The sequence below is a fragment of the Ptychodera flava genome, chromosome 22 (assembly GCF_041260155.1).
Source record: "Ptychodera flava strain L36383 chromosome 22, AS_Pfla_20210202, whole genome shotgun sequence".
NCBI classification, from domain to species: domain Eukaryota; kingdom Metazoa; phylum Hemichordata; class Enteropneusta; family Ptychoderidae; genus Ptychodera; species Ptychodera flava.
Window position 1 is genome coordinate 16429992 of NC_091949.1, and position 26149 is coordinate 16456140.

General features: G+C 37.4%; 1 protein-coding gene across 22 annotated transcripts in view; it reads right to left on the reverse strand.

The window, feature by feature from the left end:
- Positions 1 to 26149, reverse strand: part of LOC139122808 (collagen alpha-1(XIII) chain-like) — a 150332-nt gene that overhangs the window by 84721 nt on the left and 39462 nt on the right. The window lies entirely within an intron of this gene.

Here is a 26149-nt window from a genome sequence, read left to right on the forward strand (position 1 = left end):
TGTTCAAAAATCGATTTCCTCAGCAAAATAGTATAATTTTGGTGCCTTTTTTTCCTTTTTGTATGTCTCTTATTGTGTTAATTGCTAAAGTGGAAAGAATGCTGGTTTTTGTACACTGCTCTAAAAACTTACTTGGGGTTGTGTACACTGAAAACTTTGAAGAGCTTTGAGACAAACAGCAAACTGTTGAATCTGACAGACTTTCAGCAAGAGATAGTTTTCTATGACATAGCCATGCATAGCTTCATTACTTTACGACTTCCTGGTGGAAAGTGGCCGCAAAACAAAACCATAACTAGAACCAAATCTATGTATGTATACTTCCTTTTTCAAGCAGAGTTTGTTGAAAAAAAGCACACATATATTTGAAATATTCTCTAATGAAGCTACTTGTATCACGTTCTTGTAAACACACATTTTACGGCATCAAACAACAACCAACATAGCAGGCACGATACTCATGATCACCCTTATTTGGAAAGACGGAGCTCAATCCACAAACATTCCATGGATCGATTCGGAAGTGCTTCCAGGATCATGGTGAACAAATTGCCCGTATTTGCCGAGTGGCATCATGTTGTTCAGGATACATGCTATGCTTATCTTGCAAAACATCACTCTCTCTGTCTCTGTCTCTCCCTCCCCCTCTCTCCCCCCCCTCTCTCTCTCTCTCTCTCGCGCTCTGGATGGATGAATAGATGGATAGATTGTTTCATGTATGCACATGTATGTATGCACATGTACGCACATGTATGTATGTATGTATGTATGTATGTAAATGTATGTAAGTATGAAATATGTATGTATGTATGCACGCATGCATGCATGCATGCATACATGTCTATCTGTATGTATATGTATGTATGTACATGTAAGTATGTATGTATGTATGTATGTATGTATGTATGTATGTATGTTTGTATTTATGTATGTACTTACGTATGCATTCTTGTATGTATGCATGCATGCACACACGCATGCACATATGCACGCACCTAGGTAATGACGGATATGGTCAACCAACCATTCCATAGATCATGCATGGATGGATGGATATGGTCGAATAACTATTCAATAGATCATAAAATTTGCTCAAACTGAAATGAGATGACTGTCCTTTCATGGGAATGCCAGCACAGAGACACATGGTGTGTTTATACATTCATTAGAATCCATTTCAGCAATCCCTGAATGTTATTACTTGTGGCTACCTAACTCTGCCCCCAGTGTTACAACACCAGACACTCTGCATGTCCTGCTATAATGGTCAAGGTCAGATGGACAAGTCAGTTCTCTTCAGAGGGTCATCATAAGGACAACTCAGTCAGTTGGAAATCGTAAACCCTGATGTTAAAATATGCGGTTACAGATATATTTTCAGACCTTCAAATTTTTACAATACTTTGTCAGTCTACGGCTTACGTGTAGTAATTTTGAATCCTTCGGAGTACATGATATTTTCATCACCACGCTTTCTAAAAATCAAAAATAAAACTACTTCTATATAAAGTTTAAAAATATTGGCTATTTTAAGTCATCCAAAATGCTACAGTAATCCTAAACTCTACAAGGTGAACACGTCTTTTATTCTTGATATGAGTTTTCTTGACAAAAGCTTAAAGCAAAACTTGTAACTTTCTGTTTTGAGACACACATATATACCATAACATATCTGATCTGCAACTTAAGCGTAAGATGCTACTTTCACCACCATGGTTTGTCCCAAATCAATTGTTTTCTATGGTAAAGTTGGACCTGTATACAGGGAACTGGGGGTGAAAGGCTTAAGCGTAAGATGCTACGTTCTCACAGTACTTTCTTTTTCATATCAGATCTCCATTTTCAACGCCTGCTATCAGCCCTACATTTTAAGCACCGCTATCATCCCTCAATTTTCACGGACTAATATAATCCCTCATTTTTGAGGACTGCTCTTATCCCTCAAATTCAAGGACAAAAATTTTAAGGACCACTATTATCCTTCAATTTTTAAGTACAGCTATCATCTCTCAATTTTTAGGACTGCTCTTCAAAGTTTAAGCCCTAAATTTTAAGGACCACTATTATCCCTCAGTTTTCAAGTATAGTATCATCCGTCAATTTTCAAAGACTGCTATCATCCCTCAATTTTTAAGGATCGCTACTGTCCCTCAATTTTTACGGACCAGTATTATCCCTCCATTTTCAAAAACTGCTATCATCCCTCCATTTTCAAAGACCACTATTATCCCGCCATTTTTAAGGACCACTATTATCCCTCCATTTTTAAGGACCACTATTATCCCTCCATTTTTAAGGACCACTATTATCCCTCCATTTTTAAGGACCACTATTATCCCTCCATTTTTAAGGACCACTATTATCCCTCCATTTTTAAGGACCACTATTATCCCTGAATTTTTAAGGACCACTATTATCCCTGAATTTTTAAGGACCACAATTATCCCTAAATTTTTAAGGACCACCATTATCCCTCCATTTTTAAGGACCACTATTATCCCTCCATTTTTAAGGACCACTATTATCCCTCCATTTTTAAGGACCACTATTATCCCTCCGTTTTCAAAGACTGCTATCATCCCACAATTTTTAGGACTGCTATTTTTGCCTCCATTTTCAAAGACTGCTACCATCCCTCAATTTTTAGGACCGCTATTATGCCTCAATTTTTAAGGACCAGTATTATCCCTCAGTTTTTAAGGACTGCTATCATACTTCAAATTTTTATGATCGCTAATATCCCTCAGTGTCCATAATTACAGATGTTTTACAATGCTCTTGAAAGACACCAGGATTCAATTTAAGTGCTCAGTCAGAAGGCAGTTAATTTCATCTGCTCTACTCCCTGCTGTCAAGAAATATATTTCTCTACTGCTGTGAAATCTTACCACCAAATTATCTCACTATCTGTATTACAACTATGGGCTAAATATATATATGCACTGTGGTTTTATCGATAATTAGCCTAACACATGTCATTAAGATCAACTTACTGTCAATTCTAATCTTTATGATATTGAAAAATTGCATTGTTGGGTTTGAAGTTTTTCCCTATCAAAATGGAAACACGCAGTGTTATACTAACTTCTTGTGATTATAAGTGACCATACAATGATATTTTGGATTAAAAAAACGATGTCTGGGAAGGAATGGTTTTTGACAAATTTTCTGATCTTATGCTTTTTTTGAGAAACTTTACCCTGCAAATTATCTACCAGGAAAAATGATGGCACGAGCAGTGAATTTGCCTTCATTTTACAACTGTGTAGGCTGTCCAGAATTCATACCCTAACCTCTGCTATAATCCAAACTCACGGACCAAGACAACAAAAGGCCAGATTAAATATAGGGGATGAGCTTAGATCAAACAGCCCGCCAACTTGTGACAAATCACACTGGCTGTATGTCAAGCTGTTCTGCAGTCCATTTTGCCAACAGCTATCTCTATATTTAGTATAAAACTACGGTTCAGTGGGTATTAGATGAATTGTTCAGCTACTCCCAGTGCAATAATTAACCCAATAAGACCTGCCCGCAGGCAACAAAAACACACCACATACCATAGACCCGGCGTTCATCCAAAATCCAGGCTAATTTATGTCAATGATCCTTGAAATATTTATGTCTAATGTCCCTGTGAATTAGCCAAATCAAACCAATTGGTAAAATATGGTAGTATTTCGTTTTAGTTTAATTGGCGATGACAATCTGGCTTTGATGAACTGCACTGGATCAAAGAGACGTCATAACTTTTCAACTTCTGGTTCCTCTATTTTTTTTAACTTTGCAGAGTGTGATACAAAACATATGTTTTTGTTCAGACGGAATAAGGGAGTTAGGAACTTGTTGAGCAGCTACTAAACACATTACAAACTCCTGCGCTGTGTTGGATCCATGCTCAACGTTATTCTTTTAAAATAATACTGCATGGCAGATACCAAAAACAGCTGAATTTCAAATTTTATTAGCAATTCACTGGCCATTAAACTTTAAATTATTAATCAGTGGTGATCTTCACATGGGTTTTTCGCACCTTGGATCAAAACTTGGGGTAATCAATACCAATGAAGCCACTACCCTGGCCACAGGAACTTCAAAACAGTGCGCAAGATACAGCGTGAAAACTTATGCACCTGACAAAAGTAATTCTACGAGCAACTGAAATCACTTTGCCGACTGAGATAAAAACACATCTCTGCTCCGTGGCTGTCAAAATCTCATACAGGGGGTTGTTAGGACACACGGTGATGTAGGTCGAGTAGTACAGCAGCTGCCCCCAAACACCCTGCGCATATTGATAGGGCATTCTGTCAAAAGTGAAAGCAACAGAATTGAGCGACAGAATACAGAATACAGCTTTTTTTTTTCTCTGGTCTCACTCCTCGGGATAAGTACGTTCGACTCCAATAAAGTCAAGAAGTCAAGAAGAGCCATCATTCACTACACATCCACTGAACCCTGTCTTATGAACAAATATTAAAATTCATCTGAGGGAGTCACTTATCGAATAAATCGTGGCGAAAGCAGACACTGTTTGTATTCTCCTGATTATAGTTTCAAAATATGATACCTAAATAGCCGTAAATTCTGCACAATTAAAACACAGATGTTTCTGCAGACTGCCGATGTGCGGGAGTCTGCGTAAAGTGACTGTCGGGAAAGTTAAAGGTGATATGGAATGACGTCATTTTCGTCAGGGTTGGAATTCGCAATTTCGACAACATTGAAGGTGGTGCACTTGTAAAAGGCCAGAATCAGTCTACATGTTGCATGAAGCTATTTCCAAACCTTTCTCTTTCGTCTGATGATAGATCATTAGCACATAAAATATGCGGTGGTTCAGTGGCTAATTTGACAGCAGAAGTTATGTTTACACAAACAAACAGAAATTTTATCACTCCCTGGCATAGATGTTATGGCATAGCCTATTGCAGAGCAGAGAGCATCGATAACTTACGATGCGATACAAAAATAACCGCGAGTTTACACGAAAAGCAGGCGGACCAGATTCCTTCTTTGTCTTCAACCCCCTTCTGCAACTTGTGAAGTCTTCGACACATTAAATTGACACAAAAAAAGTTGATGAGTGGTGTTGACTGTCGTCGTTCTCTTGAAACCCAAGAAAAAAGAGTTTGCCATCTGTTTTTTTGAATTACTTGTTTTCAAAGATGGTATTAACACTTCAGGTCAACAGACACACACGCCTGAGTGAATAAGCTGAGAAATCAGCTCCAGTAGAAAAGCTGTGTCCCACTGCATCATGGGTAATGAAAGGTGTTTGATACTAGGCATGCTGGGACATTGCAAAATACCCACGAGGCACTGCCTTTTTTTAAAACTTTAATCACATGGCAAACCAACAACTCTGCAGACCATACCTAGTGGACTTTGTGACATCTCAATAAGTTGACAAAAAGGAGAGAAATATTTCAACAATGTCCCTGACAAAAAATAATTTACAAAATTTCCTGTCTGCATCAGCTGTCTCAATTTTTCTGGACTTAATTTCGTTGCCTCAAGACAAACAGGAAAGTGACTGTCTATTGTGAACATCACATAAATCAGAAGATGACAGGTACACAGTCTGGGTCAGGATTTCAACAGAAGAAAGTTTACTCGATAGTCCAAGTTTACTTGATGCGCCGAGGGTTAACATTGACTCAGCTCACCAAGTCTAGACATGAGAAGTTTTCAAACACTCCACGCTATACTTGATGTCAATGGGGTTTAGAAGACTGTAAACACTGGGCAAGCCTGGGCCTTCACGCATCAAAAGAAGGCGCATTGTGCATTTCATATGTGCCTAACAGATTACACGTTTCAACTGAAGGGTAGGGCTAGTATAGCTTCCTGCACTGATCTGGGTCGCATTACAGATTTTTACTGTTCAGAGATCTGAATAAGGAAAGTGACACTGTCATTCAAACGGAATAAACACTGAGCCATCAAAATTTCGTGGGAGGAGGAGGAGGGGGGAGTTTAAGGAGTAGACAAGTCTTGCCTTGTATGTCATATCTTGATATTTCAGTCATTATGTATACGATACAACAGGGGATTATGTACAGGTTTATCAAAGAAAATGTCCCACAAGAATGTTCGGCGGGGAACGTGGTCCTTCCTTTATACTTGTCCAGGGAATCACTTGCAAGTGCCTGGATGGACTTGTTAACCTTAAGTTGCCAACAAATCTGCTTACACAACCAATGTGTACACTGAAATTTGAAAGCTGCGTCAGGTATTTTTTTCCTTCCTTCAGACTAAAGTAGCCCGTGGCACAGGGATCTGTATTCAATTTACTCTGGTCAACATTAGTTTTACTCTGACCTACAAACCTGACGACACTTTTTTTTACCCTGAAACCAGCAGCAGCAAAGTCAGAAGGTGAAGAAAACATTGTTAAAGAGAGCACTGACTTCTACAGAGAGCATCAAAATCACCAATCTCATGAACATGTCGAGGATACTCACTCATTTCATACTTTGATAATGTGTCGATTTGGGTATTAGCCCTTGCAAGCCTCCACTATTTAGTTTTAACTCACTGATATCAGAAGTGGCGTTTGGCCTGTACACACATGAAGTGGGAAACAGTAAAGGCAAAAGCTTTTTTTTTCATTTGGTATTGGTGACTTTTCAGTGAATAATTTGCCTTTCACAATATACATTTATTCTTTTTCTCTCATCTAGGTGTAGTATTAAACTGATGGTTGTCATCAAAGTATTCATCAAGCATTCATTGCAACACCCAGTGTGCCTACCTACATGGCATATGGTATGGTTCTGATGGTGAAGGAATTCTCCTCGCCCTAGCTACAAAGCAAGGAATCAAAAATACTCCTAAAAATAGGTAGGATACATTCCCAAAAACAAGCAACTTCTGTCCCGAGAGACACAATACTGGCTAAAAATAGCAATATGACCATGTTCACGGTGACTATGATATTACCAATCGATATCACAATACTTGCAGTGCAGTTTGCAAAGTATCAAATACTGATGCTCAGTTTCATTCCCACAATGCAACTGGGCAAAAATACAAGAACCCTGAGATTTCATCCAGGGTAACCTGATGAATGACCACTCTAAAGCAATCTGCTGGTAATTTTTCATCGTCAAATTTGGTCTTTTGAGGTCCGGAACTAGTTCCCAGGTTCAGTACAAACTCAACTGATAATTAATCAGCTTCTTTGGTAAAACACAAGGTCAAATTAAATGGGGGTCACTTGAAGGCAATGAATACAAGATGTCTGTTTTAAAATATCTCCAGTCAAGGTTAATTTGTGAGGGAAAGAAGGGAGCCGACATTGACACCACATGACCTGAGAGACATAAATGGGATTTATTTCATTGAGCACAATGTCTGTCCAATCAAAATGTAGACAGGATGCTCTCGCTCTCGTTCTCTACGCTCCATTCTCTACAGCCAGTCAATACATCCACTTGGCCCCTGGGAGTCAAAATCCTGGCCCAGAAATCTGTATACTGCGAATCGTATAGAGTTCAGATATGCAGCAAAACAAACATCACACCGTTTCTGGTGAGATGTTAAATTACAGAGAATGGCTTGGATATGTGAATTTATATATTGTTGGTGTAGGTGATTCTGAGACCCTGGGAAACACAACCTTGGCCCAGAAATCTGTATTATTGTTAGCCTTCGATGCTGTGAAGTGCCCCCCGAAATAAACAACCCAACAGCCACTGGTACAGAGCCTTTTGTGATTGGCTGGATGATATGCTAATCAGCATGCTGCTAATGAAGGACTCTGGGCTGCTTGCTTGAAACTTTAAGCTACAACCATTCCGCTAAACTTAAAGACAGACACCAGCCAACCACAGTAAAAACATTGTCTGTCCTTAAAACAAATAATAATACCAAAGAAGTGATGGTCGAACTTCAACAATAGTGACAAAAAATCTTTTCAAATAAGAAGATTATAAGCAACCCAGATGATTGGCTAATTTAATACTTTGCTTACTTCTTACTGAATGTAATTTTTTTTATCTAGGATCACTTTCTTGATAAACATTTTGCGTTTCACTTACCCCAAAAGACGGACAGATTTTTTGGTTGGTTATAAGGCTTTTGAATTTCTCGACCATCAGACTGTCAATCTTACAGCATAAACATTTCCTTGCAATTTTAAGAGCCTCCCACTGCAGATTTATACCTTTTCAATCTGGATTTTGTAAACTTTCCCATGAGAAATACAACATGTCATGGAGCGGGGCATGTTGGTTACCTTGGCGAGGACAGTCTGCATGTCATCAGGTTGTCTGTACATGTTTACAGCGCCAACATAATTGCCTAAAATGGACAAACAATAACAGAGAGGAGCATGACCCAGTTGTTGAAATTGGGTTTAATGGGGATCATCAGGAAATCATTCCGAGGGTGGAATCAACGACAAGTACAACCAGAACCTGACGGACCACGACATCTGTGGATGCTGATGTTGTTCCTATTCATCCTTCATATTATAAATGCAACCACACTCATGGACAGGCAATGCATATGCCTGTAAGAATTAGCAACTTGAAAGCAGCAATACAACTGTTATTGAGTGCCAACATTTTAAGATGTGTACAGCATTCACAGCTGTCTGTAGACTTATTTGGATTAGCAATATAGACATGAAACAACAAAAACAGTCAAACAATGATAAAATAGTAGAAGTGGCAATTGCAATCTTCATTATCAACATTAACTCTTTTCTCATACACATCCACAAATTGATAAAGGAGATGCGTTCAAAATAATAATAACGCAAAGAGAAAAAAGCGCAGAAACGTTACTAACCGAAAACCGACCTATGAATCAATACCTGACAGATTGTACATTCACTGGAGATAATGCATTCTGCCATTATCAACTCTATGCAAATCAACAAATGCCAGTTATATTCACAAGTAGCAATTTCCACTCCAGGGCCCAACCTCTGTGGGGTTGGGGGGGGGGGCAAGACAGCTAATATTGTATGTAATGTATTGGATGTAATATTGGATCAATTGTGAACCTGGGATGTAATATTGGGACAATTGTGCAGATTAAAAAATAATCCCGAAAAGTGAATGTCCATTGCAATTAGTCAATGTGAACCTCATTGTACGACTCTTGGTTTTGAGTTAAAATGTTAAAATGAGTCTGTATGGCGATGTCATGCAAACTAGAACTATTATTATCTGTGTCACGACTAAATACTGCTTATTGATGAACCAGGACAACCTTGTGTCCTCTGAGAAATCTAATTTCACTGCAGACTCAAACAATGTTTCGTGAAGTTTTTTGTCTCCATCCAAATGATTCATTATCCATCGATGATGATTAGACTGTGTAGTTCTCGAATTAAATCAACTTAATTAATTTCAAAATTCTCCATTAAATTTGATCAAAATTGCCTTGTTTAATCAAATTGAGGGTATAATTCATCAGACATGGTCAACTGGGAGGACATTGGCTCGATCTCAATTTTTTTGAATGTTGATCTCACTTGTTGAATGTCTCTGACACTTCCTCCATGTCAGGAATTACTCGAACATCATGCATGAAAGAACTGCATTTCAGCTGAACACGTGGTTGACCATGTCGTATCTGGCTGATAGGATGGGTATATATACTTGTACAGCAAAATTTCATAAGGAAAGAACACCATACAAGAAACATTCAGTAACAGCCTCAGCTACCATTTCATTATATTTTATGAGTTTTACCATTAAGTGCGGCGTCTTTCAGCCGACGGTTCGGTGCAATTTTCTCATTTTCTATATGAGCTGTTTTACAAAGGGTAATTATAGCTCTCGTGGGAGGCTGATTGTAAATATCAATCATAAATGCAACAGCGCCCAAAATCGTTATGATAATTCATCAATGAAATTATGGATACTGAATTAACAGAAACTGACGACAGTGTGGGTATGTTGTCGTCTAGCACGCTTTATACATGTGGGCATGTTGTCGCCTGGCACGCTTTGTACATGTGGGCATGTTGTCGCCTGGCATGCTTTGTACATGTGGGCATGTTGTCGCCTGGCACGCTTTGTACATGTGGGCATGTTGTCACCTGGCACGCTTTGTACATGTGCAAGACTTGTGCCTGCTACATAGACAGCACAGGCAGAACTCTAGAGTGACTCTCCTGGAGTTTCACAAAGTTCCACAAGTGTACTCGTCAGTTTGAAACTTATGTCTAGCATGCAACATTCGCAGAGCTTTGTTTTCATGCCCTACACTGTCCATTCTCCTTTGTAAGACAGATTTAATTCACTAACTTCCTTTTTTAAGGTAGTTTTAATCAATACTGTCTATTTTGGTGTGTAAACCACACAATTTTTTAGGTTTGAAAAGGACTTTCTCATAAAAATTTAGACTGCGTAAAAATGTAAATTCTAAAACTTGCATTTGATATAGTCCATTGAAGCAAGCGCTGACAACAATTAAAAGCTCTTCTTCTTGACAGGGAGTTAACGACTTGAACTTTAGTAAGCAAAGGACAGGCTTTGCTAAACCATGAAATTTTGAGAATTTATTTGTTTTCTGCAGATGAAATATTCCTGGCCCAGAACATGGTCTATTTTACTTAGTTGCACAAACCAGCATGGGAGGCGTTACTGACAGCACTTCCAACTGCTCAACCTGGCGCCGCAAATAGTGACTCAAAATTTCTGACTGCTGATATTTGTAAACTTAGAGAAATGATTGGAATATTACTGTCTGTTTACATTCTTGCAGTGCATCATGGGAAATGTAACAGGCCCATCCGGAGTGTGGAACCGCTTCAACTAACAACTCTCTTTCTCTGATATCGATGAAAGGTTTTATCTCCAGACAGAAGAAACCTATCAGTCACGCCAACAGAGGATTCAGTTTTCTACACTGATACCTAAGTCTGTGGCTATCACTAAATTAGCAGTTACAATGGCAACATCAAATAGAACCTCCAGAGCAGCCGAGGTCAAACAGACATATAACCCGGACAAATTTACAAACGACCTGTGGCAGATGTGTTATCAAGGAGATCTGAAGGACTATAACTTCTAGATAATTGATGATCTGATTATTTAGAATAGAATTTTGACAAAATGTGCTCCCTGATAACATCGATCCTTAATATAAACAGTGTGGCTCCAGGGAGTGGGGTCAGACTAGACAATTTTACCAAAAATAACCATTTTAATGTATTGAGTATTGTCTTATGGAACCCAACCAGTACCTCTTCCTTTCAACAAAGGACAGTTAAGTCTCCTAAATTTATTTGAAATCTCATCAACGGGTTGCCTTCTTGATTAGATTGTCACAACTTAGCATATTTTATTTTGAAAATAATTTATTTCAAAGTGTTTATTATTAGCTCAACGGTACTTTTGGCAAAGGAAGAGAAGAAAGGCTGTATCACATCTCGCTACGACCTCTTGCAGTCTGTAATTTGCGGTGTTTGGGTGATTGTCAATCATTTTAAAACGTTTCTTCCTCGGAGTGTTATACCCTGGCTCCGTGCCGAATGCCAGAGTAACACAGGAGCTGCTTCATCAGCCGACACAATATCCATAACAGGAGAGCTGAACAATGCCGGAATGCCTTCCCTTAGAGACTCATGGTGGGAAAAAACCAAAGTCTGAAAACAATATCAACACACAACGCCAGGTCTGGAACTTGACGTGTCAATATTATTCAACCTGTCCCTCAACTTTTTAATACCTTCTAGTTTCTTAAAAATGTAAATCAAGCTATTACATAAATGTAAGCAAATACAGAATAAGTCAGATGTACAGGAATGTATTCGGAACCAAGCTCTCAATTCAAACTCAATACTTGAGAGTTCACCAATTGACCCACTTATCAGACCATTGTCCACTATCTTTTGCACTCACTGGGCAAGTCAGAACTGAAAATGTTGACAACAGTACAGGTCTTAACCCCCTTCCCAAAAGATATTTATGGGAACAAAGTTCAACTGAGAAGTATCAAGAGGCTCTCCAAAGCCCACCAGTCAGTTCCAAAATTATTCAGTATTTACACACTAATTATTTGACTGGTAATATTGATGATGCTGTACAAGGCTTGAATGATATAATTTACACGGCTGCAGACATGTCACTCAAAACCTGCACTCATAAAGTTATAAAGAAAGGCAATGTGAAAAAGAAAACAGGTCATCGATGGTATGACAAATCATGTTTTATAATAAAACGTGAAGTTAGAGCAATGGGTAAACTGATTGTGAAATATCCAAATGACCCATATGTGAGAGGTCGCTATTTTCAACTTAAGAAGGAGTATAAAAAGTTAATTAGAACTAAAAAGAGAATGTACCAGGAGAATCTTTTAAATAATATCACGGAAGTGAATGGTGGTAACTTAGATCAATTCTGGAGTGCATTGAAAGAATTAAAACCAACAATTCCTTACCAACAAATGATGATATCAGTAATAGTATAAGTGTTGAGGAATGGATCAAGCATTTCTCAAATCAAAATAAGAAATATAACCATAGTTCAAAATTAGACAAAATTATAAAGGAGCTAGAAAGTAAGGAAATTAATGAAGAATTGAATGGGGATATTACTTCCACTGAAATCATGAAGGCAATTAAACAGTTAAAAAAGAAAAAGTCGCCAGGTGATGATAAAATAATCAATGAAATGTTAATAAGTGGTCAGTCTGTCCTTCTGAAACCAATTACAAAACTCTTTAATAGTATTTTAAATTCAAAAAAGTTTCCAGACATTTGGCGCACTAGCATTATAAAACCACTTTTCAAATCAGGGGATAAAAATAACCCAAATAACTACAGAGGGATAGCTCTATCAAGTTGTCTCTCAAAACTTTTCACTTCAGTTTTGAATAACAGATTACATAAATATGTTGAGAGTCATGATATTCTAAGTCAATATCAGGCTGGGTTTAGGCCTGGATTTCGAACAACAGACAACATGTTCATCTTAAAATCGGTTATTGATAAGTATATTAGTAAATCAAACATTGAAAATGCGAAGGATAAAAGGAAAAATGTAAATAGGTTGTTTGTAGGATTTGTTGATTTTAGAAAGGCATTTGATAGTATTTGGCGTCAAGGGCTCTATTATAAGTTACTAACACACAATATTAATGGCAATATTTATCAAATAATCAAAAGTATGTATGACGAAGTCAAATACAGTATAAAACTTAATGGTGGAATCACACGACAGTTCAAATCAATGCGAGGAGTTAGGCAAGGTTGCAATATTAGTCCCATTCTTTTTAATCTGTTTGTTAACGATTTATCAGGTTACTTTGATGATAGGTGTGAACCAGTTAATTTAGGACAGTCTCTGATCGATTTCCTATTATATGCTGATGATCTTGTATTAATTTCAGAATCAGAGGCTGGATTACAGCGTTGCTTTGATAAACTTCATTCATATTGTAATGACTGGAATTTAGAAGTCAACACTAACAAAACCAAAGTCATTGTTTTCAACAAGAATGCTAGGGTCCTTCGTCATAGATATAACTTTTATTATAATAGTATGAAATTAGAAATTGTTCAAAGATACAAATACTTAGGCATAGACTTCAAATGTAATGGGAAGTTTGACATTGCAAAGGAGACTCTATACAAGAAGGCACTGAAAGCGTTCTTTTATATTAGAAAAGTGGTCAGTTCATCAGCTAACATAAATATTCATGCATGGATTCATATTTTGACCATGTTATTAGGCCTATACTAACTTATGGATGTGAAATTTGGGGAACTGAGAAATATTCAGATAGGACACCAATTGAAAAATTGAATCTTAAGTTGTGTAAAATACTTCTCCAAGTTAATCAGTCAGCAACAAATTTAGCAGTGAGAGGTGAGATGGGCAGGCATCCTCTTTTAACTTTTATCAAGAAAATGATGGTTAAATATGGTATAGAACATGCACTAAGAAAGAAAATACTTTGATCCATAAGGTGATGGTATTTTGTACTAACAATAACATGGCCTGGGCAACTGCAATGCAAGAAATTACAGGATTGGAGAGTGTTGGTAATTTTTGGCAAAATGATAAACATAGTGTGAAAAACTTAACAGATAAGATAAGTAATGACTACATTCTAAAATGGAAAATGAAGTTAATGCAGAAAAGACATCATCAGGAGAGAATAACAATTACGCATTTATAGAAAGTTTAAAACAGATTTTAAAAGGCAAAAAGTATTTAAGCTGTATCAAGGATAAAAATGACAGTAAATACATTACCAAACTGAGAATAAGTGATCATAATCTGATGATTGAGAAAGGTAGACACATGAGACCAAAACTAAAAGCTGAGGACAGAATTTGTAATAGGTGTGATACCAACTCAGTTGAGGACGAATTTCATTATATCATGTGTTGTCCATGTCATACACAATCACGACAAAAATTGTTAGACTCGATAGCAGTCAACAATGAAAACTTCAACAACTGGGATTTGCAAGCCAAATTTTGCTACATAATGAGCAATACAGATAGCATGATATACCTCACAACATTTATCCAAGAAACAGATGTTTTTTAAGATTACCCAACATTTCATATTCTCCATAAAGTTATATCTTATATTTATATATATATATATATATATATATATATATATATATATATATATATATATATATATATATATTATATATATATATATATATATATATTTATTATTTTTTGATAAGTATCCTTTTCTTATTTTTGTAGTATTAGTTCTTGACTATGTTCACCTTTGAGGGAATAATGTCAATAAAGTTATTATTCAAACTTGAAAACGAGGCTGAGTTTGATGTGTGATGATATCTGGTATGCTGTACTTGAAGATGACAATGCTGCCCAATTGGTTCCCTCTTCAGTTTGTCTAACCCTTGATCTGAAAACCTTAATAATTCTCTGTAATCGCTTCCTGCTGCTGTATGTACCATGAACCTAAACTAATCGATTCTCTAAAATGTTGGCACAAAATAAACAGTCCAGTTCATTACACGTTTCCTTTTGTTTCCATCCAACCAAGTTATTTGCTTTGCTTGTCTCAGTAGAGGCAATTTCAGTCAAGCAAATGACGCCATTATTTAAAACTTAATTGCCAACTTTTGAGTTTCTTTCAAATAAATATTTCAAACTTAACATCCTTTTAGTGTTCTCGGATATCCGGGTGAATAAGACTATAAAATGTTGTCTAAATAAATCTTCAGTTTTTAGAATTTCACTGGGTGATCCAGTAAAGATTTTCGCAAAGTTTCCGATACATTTGAAACTTTTTTATAGTACAATATGTACATCTTAAATACAGTGAAACCTGTCTAAACCAAACCCTGTCTAAACTGGAAACCTGTCTCAACTGAACCCTTTTCCCAGTCTCATTTTAAAAGGAACTCTGTAAACCAAACACCTCTCCAAACTAAACAATTTTCTAAGTCCCTGAGCGGTTCAATTTAGACAGGTTTTACTGTAATTTTATTTTTTCTCAGTCTCAAGCATAAAAAGTATTCAACTTGTCAACTATAGTTTTTGTTGTTTGTTACATCCATATCATCATCACTCAGCGATAATTTCTGTGCAAACCTGAATCAATAATATTGCACAGTTTGCATCAGCTGTGTTAGAATGTCATATCGATTTATCATGTGATTAGACAAAACAATACACATCCTGACTCATACAACTGACACAATTCCATTCCTGAAATATCCAATTGCCGAAGTTTTAAGAAGTCATGAAGTTATTGCCACAATTGGTTTCTTTTGTCCATTCAGTTTCAAATATTTTCTTAATCCATAGACTACATTGTCACTAATTCCTTCACAACAGGCTTTCGAAGACGATAATCTTGCTGTCTGTCAGATTGCAAATTAATGATTATTAGCGTCACTCATTTCCTGGTTTCAATTGCTCTTCATCTGTTTGAAATACTGCATGACAGACAGACAGACAGACAGACAGATTATAAATGTGTCTACAGACAGACAGACAGACAGACAGACAGACACAATGTGTCTCCTTCGATTTTGATATTAGGGTGTTATACACTCTTGCCCCTCTTGGTAAATATCTGCACCTACTGATTAAACACAACTTTGGTGAAAGAACGTATTCTCATAATGGATCAAAATTTTTCACATAAAGGACTGTTGATCTACATGTATCTTACTTTACACGTTTCGAAAATAAAAAGTAGAAAGGAAAAAGGATTACCCTTTGAAACCTTTGTAAAAGTCATTGAGGTACACTTTGATGAACCCAGACTGTTTCAATGATAGGGGTTTATTTAACCAGGGGTTTATTTGAACTCTTGCCATGCCGGCTCCAAAGTTTGACAACTTATAGGAAGCTAGGTTTCAAAATCTGCCTACAGGGAGAGGGAAAGTTTTAAAAGACCGCAGGCGTGCCCTGTCTGGTGGGCTGAGTGCCACGTGATCTGGCTTCTCTGAATAATTTCATATGTTGGTAAGTTTGGCAAGGATTGCAGTAGTAGTTAGTTTAATTATACAGTTAAAACGGTTTGTAGTGTCTTTATTTTTGTCTGGAAAACGTAACATATCACTTAATACAGTTTAAACTTTCATCAATTTCCTGAAAGTGTATCATACGGAACATCTCAGGTTCATTTCCAGATTTCACATGATCTTAAAATATGCATAAAACTGTCAGTTGCCTGCAGAAAACAGAGCACAACTTTTCATTGTTGGGAAAAATCACTGTGGTAGAATGGTTTCAAAGCCTGGATTTGGCATGACAAAGGAGGGGAAACAGCAGTCACTATAAAGTGCAGACAATGTTGGAGGTGTGACCTAATCTAGAATGATGTAGCAAAGACATTGATGGAAACTGTCACCGTTGGTAACCGTAAAAGCTACACAATACCACAGACCATCTTGACCAACCAGCTCATTAGAATCACTCCAAAAAAAAAAGGCATTTGCGACTGCTATTGAACAGCCCTGAAATAATTCCCTATTGTCCTAAAAAGCCATGGGAACCACTCTCAGGGCCGACGGAGATTTACAGCTCAATGTGTGGAGCAATTTGGTGGAGAGAAAGTGGCGCCTTACACTTTCCCCAGTGTTTACTGTTTCCATTCTCAGCAACTGAAAGCACCAGCAAGTATTTCTCACTGTAAAGGGACTTGACACTGTGCTATCGTCCCCCCTGGGTCAAGTGTATAACTTGGCTAAGCTGTTATAACCCCTCTAGGTAAAACACTTTTTACTTCCTACCCTAGGAGTGGTGTGCACAGATGACACAATGACAACAAAAGCTCAGTTCACTTCTCATAAACAGGCCTGACCTCATGGGGAGCTACAGAGGACAAGAAGAGAGGATGTCTACGGAAGCTTCGACACTGCAAAGTTCAAAAATGCTTCATTTGGTTTTTACTCATTTCCTACCACCGGCTGGTTGAAGGAGACGCCAGGCTTTTCAAATGAAAATTGAAGTAAACTTTGCCGAGTGTTTGAACTTTTGTGTCAGCCAACATATTTCCATCAAACTGTGTGGTATAACGACGTCACCGAGTCTGTAACTGATGTTTACTGACACCACTTTACCACGTCTACTCATCAATACCGCGGATCAATCTCCCATGTTATAATGAACCTCCGACAGTGAGTGTATATGATTTACATCAAGGAAAAAAAACGGAGGCAAAAGTTTCTGCTGAAAGAAAAAAATTTGTCTATAAAAGGTCAACTGTGGTTTTAAATTAAAATATCATAGGTAAGTGAGGTGGAAATCAGAATGTCATTAGCAAACTGCGAAATAATCAGATTAAATGGTATAAATTACAAATGGCTTGACGTATTGGGTGAAATCAAAGGAGTATTGATAGTGGACAATTTCAACAAAGGCTGCTGCTTGCAGGAAGCTGAATAGGGCAATTAAAGCAGGAATTTTTCACTTCAGAACAATGAACTGTAGCACCAGGGTGGTACAGCAATGCATACAAATTTAATGGCAAACACGTCAGGGATTCTGAGACCGAAATGAAAGCGAATAACACTTATGCACTGAAACAACCAGCTTGTTGTAATTTTGGAAAAAGTGTACCAGATACTTTTACTCATGTGTAACATTCAACAAGTGTTCAAAGAAATCCGAGCAAAAGATTCTTACGCCATGCAACATACGCACATGTATTCTGCTTGACCTGGAACAAACCCCTCTTGAAACAAGAATATTCTCAAATCATGTGGGGATCACATACGACCCATTTTCAGATTCCAGACAACTAGGATGATGATAATGCCGCGGTTTTGCAAATGAACAGATGATTCATTTCTGTACAGTTGGATCGGCCAGAGGCACATGTTGCCAACATAAGTTGCCGCATACGTAATTCACTTGTATATGGTGTAACCATGGCTACCACTTTTTCTACGTCTAATGTATTTTTCACATGACGTCATTGGCTCTGCCGCAAAACGTCATCCTGTCTAATTAGCATCACCTACCTATTATCATTAAATTAAAATATTTCTCTTTTACACTTTTCCGGTTGCACCCAGCAACAGAATTAATTTTCATGGTCCCAATGGGCAATATATATTTCCCTGACATTTCCCAATTGATCCGGAGGCAACGCCAAAATAACAAGCGACCTAGCGGCCGATACAGCTCCGCTGTGTTTATGTACAGAATAACTATTTTTGACACATGTTGATGAAGAAGGTGGAAATCTTTGATAACTCAATGCAGTGGCCAGAAAAAAGTGGCTAAAATAAGCTGCAAAAATACAAAATTGAAGATTTCATCATACTTTGAATATATCACATCCGATCATCCCTAAGAACATGTCAACCAAAGCTATCTGATGAGTAGTTTTTTGAGAATAAAATATTCTGACCAAAAATGGCAACAATTGCCCCCAAAAATAAAAATTGCAGATTTCATCATAATTTCAAAATATCACACTTAGTTCATATATAGAAACCTGTATACCAAATTTCAAAGCTGTTAGACCAGTACTTTTTGAGAAACGCATTTTTTGACCAAAAATGGGAAAAATTGCCCCAAAAATTAAAAATTGCAGATGTCATCATTATTTCTATAAATATCATTTAGTTCATCTATGGAAACCTGTATACCAAATTTCAAAGCTATCAGATAAGTAGTTTTGGAAATACACATTTTTTGACCAAAAATGGCAAAAATTGCCCAAAAAATACAAAATTACAGATCTCATCAGAAATTCAATATATATTACTAAGCTTATCTGTAGAAACCTGTATACCAAATTTCAAATCTATCAGACCAGTACTTTTTGAGAAATACATTTTTTGACCAAAAATGGCAAAAATTGCCCCAAAATTACAAAATTGCAGATTTCATCATTATTTCAATAAATATCATTTAGTTCATCTGTAGAAACCTCTATACCAAATTTCAAAGCTATCAGATGAGTAGTTTTGGAAATACACATTTTTTGACCAAAACTGGCAAAAATTGCCCCAAAAATACAAAATTACAGATTTCATCAGAAATTCAATATATATTACTTAGTTCATCTATAGAAACCTGTATACCAAATTTCAAATCTATCAGACCAGTACTTTTTGAGAAATACATTTTTGACCAAAAATGGCAAAAATTGCCTTAAAAATGCAAATTTGCATATTTCTGCACAATTTGAACAAATCTGAAATAGATCATCCCTAGGGACATATGTACCAAATATAAAAGCTATCTGACCAGTAGTTTTGAAGAAGAAGATTTTTAAAGATTTTTTACCAAAAATGACAAAAATTGCCTTAAAAATACAAATATGCAAATTTCACCACCATTTGAACAAATCTGATTTAAGTCACCCTAAGCAAACTGCATATCAAATTTCAAAGCAATCGGACAAACGGTTTCAGAGAAGAAGATTTTTTTACCAAAAACACCAAAAAATGCCCCAAAAATAGAAATATGCAAATTTCACCATGATTTGAACAAACTGAAGTGAGGTCACCCCAAGTGAACTGCATAAAAAATTTCAAAGCAATTGGACTGGTGGTTTCAGAGGAGAAGGCAATTGTTGACGGACGACGACGGACGACGGACGACGACGACGGACGACGGACGACGGACAACGACGGATAATCAACCTATTTGATAAGCTCCGCGTCGCTGACAGCGGAGCTAATAAACTGTCACAAACATGAGGAAATGATTGCACAACACATCACGGCTTTCACTTAGACCGCGTGGTACTAACTCTGTTACCCATTGAAACAATCACGCTCGTACGTGAAAGTTCCACAAATAGTAGCGATGAGGCTGGCAGTTTGTGTTGGCTGCAACCAGATGTGAGCCAAGTATAGGATGATGAATGTTCCAGACCATTGGTTACCCTTGGAAACAGATTGTGGATGTACCTAACATCTTGGTTTTTAACCAGAAACATTTTGCGGAGACAAGCCTGATAAACGTTTTGATCTTAGCATTCACACATCTATTGAAGTCAGTGGGATGATGGTGACATCTAAAAATACTCTTCTTCAAATCGATGACGCTTGCAATTTTAAACTTGAAAAGTACTGGTGTTCTGTCAAAGTTTACACAGCAGAAATGAATGATTCTTCCTGTCTCCAACAGAAACATTCACAGTCAAAACAAATGGAATATATCAATTATCTTGTCACTGGACTCCGGAGTCTGCAAAGCCTTCTACGACTCATTCAGCCTGCTTCTTTGGTAGTAATTATTGCTAATGAGATGCAGCGGAAGTAACGGATCAACTACGAAATGAATTCACAAAAAAAAAGCTGCGGTAGTTTTGAGGGAGGTTTAACTGCGTGCCACTTCAGCATTAGCCCTTTGTAACAAGCTGAGATGGCAAACGTGTTTTGATAGAGAGCACACACAGCAATGACAACCATGGATTGTTTTTTCTCAAAGTCCTGTCACGCAACAATCCAAAAAGTATTCATGGTTTGGTATCACAAACAACAACCAGAATCCTACTTAGCTCTCTTCATTAGAATTTCAGTATCTCGCAATTGAGTGATTGGAATACTTGAAAACACTAATTATTCTCCTAATACTTGTTTATCAGTGATGATACACACACTGCTGGCTAATTGGTAGATTAGAACACTAGTAGGCATAGATAAAGGCTGTATCTCATACAGCCTGGTTTCCCTTTGTCTTATCTCGGCTAAGTCCTTCATTCAACAGCTTTTTGTCCAATCTTATCTCCCTCTCTTGTCTTAAGAGAGCATGTCTGGTGATTTACACCAAATCCCAACATGGAAATCAAATAATCCCCATCCATTCAAGCTTCCCATCATGTGTGGTATCCGGCGGGTGCACATTTGAGGATTTCTGGTTTTTAGCCGGCGTGGGTCTGGTCCGGATACTTCCTTGGGATGTGGTGGGAAATTCACTGAAAGCAGGCAGCATGGAAGGGCGAAGACTGGGGAATGATGACTAACCAAATGGCTTGGAGTTTCTGACACAGCACGAGGCATACATATGGCAAATGTTAATGCATTAACTCTTAATGTTCCCGTGTTGTAAAAATTTCAAGGACCATGAAATGGTGAGGACAGTGTTTACGACCAAACAAACCACACGAAACCCAAATGAACTTATTTGACTTACAAGGAGAGCAAAGTGTATTAGTATGATGCTCGTAAGGCCATTTTGTACATTACTAGAGCATGATAAATGACTATATATATAGGAGTATGTGTGTGTGTGTGTGTGTGTGTGTGTGTGTGTGTGTGTGTGTGTGTATACATATATATACATGTATATCAAAGTATCCAGATGTCCTCGTGGGAAATTATAGTGCTCAATGCTAAAGCACAGTGTTAACATAGAAATAATTACTTTGTAGTTGAAATAATTTTGTGTTTATATATATATATATATATATATATATATATATATATATATTATATATATATATATATATATATATATATATATATATAATATATATATATATATATACACACTGTAGGTGAAAGTACTTAAATACATTTGACTTGACAACCAATCAACACATCTTAAAATATTTCTCCTTCTACCATATCAACACTGAGAAGTGTTTGCATAATTTTTTGATTATAGGGAATTGAGATGAGAACACTACATTATGTTTGGCTCAGTATCGTTCTCAGATGCACTTTTTGACATTTTTTGTTTCATGAGACAGGCAAACATACTGGAACTGTGTTTCATTCTAAATGTTGCTGTATTTAACATATACTGTACGTATTTGCATGACGGCGGAAACATTTTGCTTGATTTCATGAGCTAAAACATGAATATTATTGAAAACTACATGTATTTTAAAACATCACTGTCACCATCATAAATAAAGCAAAAAACACCAGACTGGAGTCTTGACCATGATACGGTTTTCAACACATGAGAAGAAATTCACTTGAATCTTGTCAAAATTTAAATTGAATCAATGGCAATTGTCTCTGGTCTTCCTGATATCTTCTCAGCTATAATACTCAGGACATCAATCTATCAAAATGGCTGAGTGACAACATTTGCAAACACACGATCGGAATTTGTGTTTGAACTTGATCGGGGATTTGAAGGTCACAGTGTTTATTAACACTAACCCTCATCCTGTTCGGACCACTTACATGTCACGTCACTCACTGTCCGCTGAATAAAATATAACTCCGGAGATGTCCTCTAGGGGCCATCCCTGAATTTTGATTCATGAGGTCTGTTTGTTATTGTATTTGTTACAAGAAAAAACATTCAAATGCAAGCAAACAAGTGTCAGGAGAAACCATCTAGAGTCCGAGTTTGGGGTTTTAACTTGTAACCGAAGTTTCTTGCGCATTGTAGCTTGCCTTAGGGACAGATGGCTATGTCTGGTAGCAAGTTGGGGTTGTTCAACTTTTATACAGGCCCCTGTATCAGAGTCACCACCGCCATCTTTACCTTCACACTGCTCTCTCATTTCAATCTTGAGATCGTACTTTTTTCCTGATGAAATAAAATTGTCAGAACAGCTGTCTAAGAAACACAGCAAGAGTTACACGACATATGCGTTTTCAGAGAAGCCATATAGCGTCACCATGGAGATACCATGTACCTGCTTCATATTTTCTGCTTATTGTCCATAGTGACCATGTTGTGTAATTCACCAACGTGGATCTGGACTGTTTAATTTGGCTAGCTTGTGAATAAATTCTTCCAAAGCTAAAATTTCCATCAACATCTATTTTAAAAAGAGAACTAGGGGTCGAAATAACATGGATAAAAACATGAGAATGTAAAACAAGGTGATGTTCAATGTGTCTCGTATGTTAATGGGTAGCTTCTGGATAGCTCAACCAGTGAACCCTGACCGTTAATCGACTCCACTCATCCAATGGTTTAAGCCAAGGTCATCTCCCAGGAATTGTAACTTCACTTTCCGTTATGCCATTAAAAACCTTGAACATACAACTCTTCTTTCAACATTCCTCCCTGTGGTGTATGTGCCCTCCCCGATTCAGACTAACACCAGTTGGACAAACTTTCCACAGATGCCTCTCGGAAATGATGGTGCACTCTTCAAGATCATGTATTCTCATATTCATCAAAAAAGTTGGCGAGCACAGAAAGTCAAACCACAGGGAAAATAAACATGAATAGATGTGATGCTGATAGACTTTGGTTGCATTCACATCAGATACCAGTGGGAGTAACACAAGTGCTGGACTGTGCCTCAGATATCAGATTTTCATTTGATATATTTGAGGCCACTTCAGAACAGCAACATCTAACAAATACATGACTTTCTAATATGTGGGTAAAATCATGAAGCAAGGAAAAAAGTAACATCAAAAATTGCCACTTGGCGCTAATCAAGTGTTACTTTGTACATCCAAAATGCACATCCTTTTGTGGTCCAGAACTTTTACCTCCATCACAGTAAATTCTACAGAACCAGACTATCTGATGATCTGTGTATATCCTGTTGAATACAGAAGCAAGCCTTTTTGTGTGGTAAGCCCAACCAGTCAGTGTATCCTCAGTTTCAGTGTGACCACAAACTTGGATGAGATTCAAATGGTGAAACATTACTCCACTGAACTGGTTACTGACAGCATACCGCTGAATCAAAACATCATGGATGGCAACTTGCCCATTTATAGTTGTAATCAAAGCACTTGAGATATTATATGCTTGCCTGCTTGCCTGCACGCTCTCGCTCTCTCTCTCTCTCTCTCTCTCTCTCTCTCTCTCTCTCTCTCTCTCTTCATCTATGATAGTTTTATCCAAACATTTCAGAGTTCATGATGAGGTCAGTCACTTGAACAGGCTAGCTTTCCACAACATTGACCAGGAAATTTTCGGTCAATTTCTAACAATCAGGTGCCTACTGAAAACTGTACAAATGTTGCCAGGCTACTATAACTACGCCAATGGGGAGTGGCTGTGTTGTTTTTGGTTGTTGAATGTTCCGAAGGTTGGTCGTGGTACTGGATGAATAGTCACAGATCAACAACGTATGGCTCACTTCAGCGATGGATGGCTGACCAGTCAACATTTGGATGAACATTAGAGGGAAAGTCCATGAAAATGCAAATGGAAAAGTGGCAAGGTTAAATTTATCGACTAGCATAGTTTGCTTTGATTTGTAAGCTGAATCATGGAAAAGCCATACCCTGTTATGCATATCAAGGATTTTCAACCTGGTTTGCCCTTGTACATGGTGTTAACCCTTTGAGCACTGTAATTTTTCCCAAAAATGTCAGGGCAACATTTTACAAATTTTTATGAATTTTCTGTAATTTTTCCATGATTTGGACCAAACAGACAGAAATGTTCATGGGCTACACTTTTTGATCAAAATTTTAAGAAAAATCAGAAAAAAATTGTCTAAATTTGAGAGAAATTGTTGGCGTTATATTGTATAAAGGCAACAAAATCGACTTTGGCACTCAAAGCGTTATAAATGCAATCTGTGATGATGTTCTGTTGGAAAGGCCTGTAGGATGTTCTGTGCCTACGCCTAATTAGAAAGGTTGTTGTTCACCAGGTGGTCTGTTTACATAATGCAAATTTTCAGTTCAACATTAGTCATAACGAATCAGCCTACACCACTGTCACGACCTCTTCAGGTTGCCTGGCATAAAACTGCTCACATCCCCAAACTCCTCTAGGCTCCAGCACTCTCAGAAAGAAACTACAGCCGCCATATTGCAACGAGATTGTGTAAACTGTCTTTTTCAGTTTAAAAGTTTTCTTCAATTTATTTATGGCGCTGATGAAGTCTTTAAAGCAAAGCTGTCACGTTATCTTGTATGACATAAACCAGGGCAAGTACTATGGCTTTTCCTACCCAATATTCAACATTGACCCCAAGTCCTTGTTGCCACTGTCAAAAAATTCCAATGAAGGAGGACACACAAGTTCGGCCACAGTCCTCACAGAGCTGGATGAAAAAAAGTGTTTAGTCTATCCACTGCACACACAGACTTGGCTACAGTATTTTCTAAAGAATTCAATACACTACGTGCATTGGTTGTCCATTTTAGCTGTTTACTGCGCAGGCCTCCATTAAGATATTAAATTTACTAACACGGGAGCTCGGTTGCAGTCCCAAACAGCTGATCTTTATGTTTTTCTGGTGCTTTGGGGGTGGATTATGCTTTTACATGACAGACTTACCAGCAAAGCTGACCCTAAACTGCTACATATAAACTACTAGGCACGGTGTTATTCATACAGAATAGTAAACCCAAGCATGAACACTCTAGCATGTTATAGAGTCTAAAGGCAGCTGAAAACGGTCTGTCGGCGGCTGATGGCAAAGCCTACTATATCAGCAATATTAAAAGGTTACTGTAAACTTTGATAACAGATACACAGCGAATGAATGGTTCTAAAATGCCTCTTTGTCGACCCACTTCTGGTGAGTTTCACGGCAAAGGAAACACAGCAATGCCGACCTGAGTACCAACACGTGAAGCAATGCATACTGAAACAAAACAACTGGACTTGGCTTATACACTCTATAGATCTGCGCACAAAAAAGGCAAAGCCTCCTGTGTTTTCACACCAAATATCGACGAACAAAAATGCTGGGAGCAAGATTTAAAAAAAAAAAAATTTCCTGAAGGCATTTTATCGAGGATAAACATTTTATATTACGCTCTCTGCAACACCCTCATTTACAACTTTCATCACATACATATCTTCCATGCTTAACCA